This window comes from Balaenoptera ricei, chromosome 20 (assembly GCF_028023285.1).
Source record: "Balaenoptera ricei isolate mBalRic1 chromosome 20, mBalRic1.hap2, whole genome shotgun sequence".
NCBI lineage: Eukaryota > Metazoa > Chordata > Mammalia > Artiodactyla > Balaenopteridae > Balaenoptera > Balaenoptera ricei.
In genome coordinates this window covers 43,214,874-43,219,103 of record NC_082658.1, presented here as the reverse complement: position 1 = coordinate 43,219,103, position 4,230 = coordinate 43,214,874, and positions in this window count along the sequence as shown.

Sequence of the window (4,230 nt, the reverse complement as noted above, 5' to 3'; positions counted from 1 at the left end):
GCTGGCTCATATTTGACCCTATCATGGAGTCACTGGCCTCCGTGCTCCCTTTTCCCAAAATTTAATCATTTATTTTACAGCACCATTTTTTTTTTCTGTTTAATGAGACACAAACTCTCAAATTTTTACTTAAAACAGAAATGCAGCAGATATACAAGGTAAAGCTTTCCTCATTCATACGGAAGAAGAAGGCAGCATCAATAATCCTCTTCAGTCTAAAGAGAAACTCATGAGTATTTATATATTTTTAAAATATTATAGTTTTAAAATATTATTACTAGAGTGATAAATAAATCATTAAGTGACACAACCAGTCAGAATTAGACTTTTATTTTCATATATTTTTTTCAGAGACATCAATGGTTAATGAATGGGGGAGCTTACATGTCTGAAGCAAGGTCCTGGAGAGACACCCCACTGTGGTGGCAGTCTTCGCTCCCGGAGGAGGGGTGGGGAGCTGGGGAGGGTGGGCAGAGGGAGATTGCCAGTTATAGAGGAATTGATGTTGGGTGGGCTCATTAGTTACCAAGGAAACCAGTAGAGGGGCAAGCCCCTCACTGCCCCTTTGATAAGAACAATTACTAGCTGGGGCTTGGGACAAGTATGCAGGAAGGTCAGTCATGTAAGTAGGGTGTAGGTGAAGCAGGCACTGGTTGGGCAGGGGATGTACAGAGAGCAAGAGAGCAGCCATCTTGAGTGGCCTGACCATATACTCCACCGCTACTTACCCTGCACGACCCTTACCATCTTGGTCCGCCCCTCTTCCATGATATCCCTGGGGCCAAGTGTATAGGGGGTGCTGCAACCAGATGCCACAAATACAATACAGGCAGGTCACCCCTGGTTTTCACAAACCCAGAGCCACCCCTATGGGGAGGGGAAGGCCCGGCTTTAAAAGAAACATTCTGGTTGGTGGCCTAGCCAGGAGTCAGCAGGCACAGTACAGATCTGTCACCCCATGTTATGTTGAGTGCCATTAGGGGGGGACCCATTAGGTCTTTCCAAACAAAAAACAATTAATCCCACTAGTTGGACTTGTGTGTTCAGAAGACAGCCTATTCCATTCCACACAGCATAGCCCAGAGGGGCTCATGGGCAGTCAATTGTACATTAACATATACTGACAGGGGTCCTTCGGATGTACTGGCATATGGGATGTCTTTCCCCCACTAGTCACAGTAGCCGGGTTGATTTTTCATGGAAGTCTAGAGGAGCATCTCACTGTAGACCCAGCAGTTAGACTTATTTCACAGTGAGGCCAGCGTTGCTACTCAGTCCTCGAATAGATTTCCTCCACTCAGGCTAGGGATGAAGCGTAAGACATCTAACAGGCACGACACAGGGGAGATCATGACAGTTAAGCAAAAAACAAGCAGTAACTGCATTCAGAGATAATACCACACCCACCTGTGGTTTTTGTCCTGGTCTGCAATACAGTTCAGAAAACTTGAGTGTTCAGTAATACAAGAGCATGTCCAAAATCATGTATACAGTGGCCACCTAGTTTCACCTTGGTTGTCTGAACCACAGCAACTCCATTTTGACTTCCAAATGCATTCCCTTCCTCAATGGACAAAGCAGATGTACAACGCATGTCTGAAAAACCAAAAACCACGCTGCTCTGGTCCGTAAACTTTAAGTTCAACCATGTATAAGCCTTCTGACTTCCCCATACCTCAGTATGTGCAGGTTTTTCCATCATTTCCCCTTTTGATTGCAAATCTTTCAATAGAAAGCATGGATGATCAAAATATCCATCCCTCAATGCTGGGGTGCTGACTCCTACCCCAGGTTCAGATCGTGTCCCTCGGTGCTAGTCCTCCTTTATATTCGCCTAGCCATTCACGTTGGGGGAAAACTAATCAGACCTCGTGAACAGGCTCAGAGGTACGTTAATCGGGCAACACTTTATAGGTCATATATTTTATCACTTATACCCAATTGTCACACAAGCATTATACATGTGCTTTTAGTAGCAGACTTAAAGCAAGCAGTGTCGCACTTCTTGAGTAGTTATACTCTGACAATTTCACTAGATAATTTTCCTTCCATCCAGAACATCAGGGCAAAAGTATGGCTAATGCAATAACTTTTATAAATACAGACCTCAATTAACAGAACTAGAATTTAATATCCACTGAAACATAACGTTGTTCTCTCTAAAACTGCCCTCATCTCCAGCAAACACAGCCAATCAAAACTAATTTGTTTGCAAAATAAGTGTGGTCAGTTGACCACATAGCCTCCTCCAAACTGGCTGAGGGGGAACTCACGAGTCTCAGACTGAATTCCCAAAAGTCCTCTCAAAGCCAGCAAAGCATGCCCAAGGTCTGCTATCAGGCTCTGCCTTGGTGGATTTCTCTGTCTCCAAGATACTGAGATTCCTGCACATGCCAGGAGACACTCTTTCCCATTCACTTGGTAAGGCTGCTCCGAACCCAGAAGTCCCCAGTTTCTGGAGGGACCAGGCAGAGAGAGAAAAGAAAAAATGCTTGAATTTTACCCACAGGTGTAGTTTACCAAATTGCTATAAATCATAACCAACTTGAGGGGAAGGGCTTCCCCATATCTGCAAAACACAGATCAAAACCAGTAACATTCCAGACAAAACCCATAAACATTATAACCATACTCACCAGTTCACTCAGTAACCAATCTTTCTGTTAACTTTTTATGAAGCCATTATGTCTTCCATTAGGATTCTTTAAGTTCTTACCCAGTTCAGCAGTATGATCTGAAATTTATCAAAGACCTGTTATGGTCAAAAAGTCCTTCCTATGAATCTTCTTTTTTTTTTTTAACATCTTTATTGGAGTATAATTGCTTTACAATGGTATGAATCTTCTTGAAGATGAAGCATTTTTGCCAAAACATTAGAGTACAACAATAACTGTCTACAAATGACAAAAGACTTAAAAGGCACAGTTAAACACCTGACCACAGTGTAATCAATAAAGAAACTTGGTTACAGGAATTATGACTGATTATAACCTTAACCCTTGAAAACCTTAATCTCTGGCAAAAACCAAGAAGCAAGTATTTGTGCACTTCCTGAATGGAAAACTTAATGCTTGAGTCTTCCTCTCCTAAGCAGTCAAAGGTAGATTAACTTAGAGTCGCCCAGCAATTAATATTTTATCCTATTTGAAATGACCCATGAATTCTCTTCTTTCAACTTTATTTTCAAGTTTCCAAAATCTAGAGAGACTACTTTAAATAGACATTCCCAAAACATAATTATTTCTATAGAGTTTACCTAAAAGCTATTTTTTCTCCTTTACTCTTAGAGATCACATAAGATTAAAGTTCCAGAGAGCCCAGGTAGATCATTTATATCTCAAAGGCACAAGAGAAATACCAATTCCTTCTAGAAAGATAGCTTAGCTCATTTGATACAATATGCTCATTTGATTCAATAGCAGAGCCGTTGGAGGCCATTATTCTCCAGATCTCTTGGGAGCCCCCATTCAGCAAGGACAGCCACCTCAGGATCACCCCTGCAACTTTCGGGCCCCACACGCTGGTGGACGGCCCCTGCAACTTTCCATTCCCCATCCTGTATTTTCCGACATCTTGGCGCTCATGGGAGTTTCCTCGGTCTCCTGGCTGGCTCCACCAATTATTGGGCTGCACCCCGCAGGCCTACCATGCCTGTGCTTGTCCAGCTTCAAGACTGAAGAAAGAGCCCGGGGTCAGCAACAGACACATCAATGGTTTAATGGATGTGGGAGCTTACACGTCTGAAGCAAGGTCCTGGAGCAACACCCCACCCTGTGCGGTGGACGGCGGCAGGACATGGTGGCAGTCTTCGCTCCAGAATTAGACTTCTAAAGAATTACTTTCACAGACATTGCAACTCAAGTCCAGGGATCTTACAAAACCAATTTATTAGAAACAACATTTACAAGGATAACTGTTTGGTGCAGAGTTGTATCTGATTTAATGTAGTCGGAAAGAAAGAACATTTTTTCCCCTTATTTTGCTGATATATTTTATTTTGCTGAAGTTAGAAGAGCCTACGGTTTCAAGGCAAGAGGCTGGAATTCCATGAGTAAACACAGATAGGAGAAAGACAGGCAGAAAAATTCACAACTTGTAATATGGAGGAAATCAGTAGACTAGGATTACTAATATGTGGAATATTATGTAATGTTTAAATTTCCATTAGTTATACAAATATTTATTGTTATTTTTTAGATTAGAAACATTTTTTAAATGTTTTGTATAAAC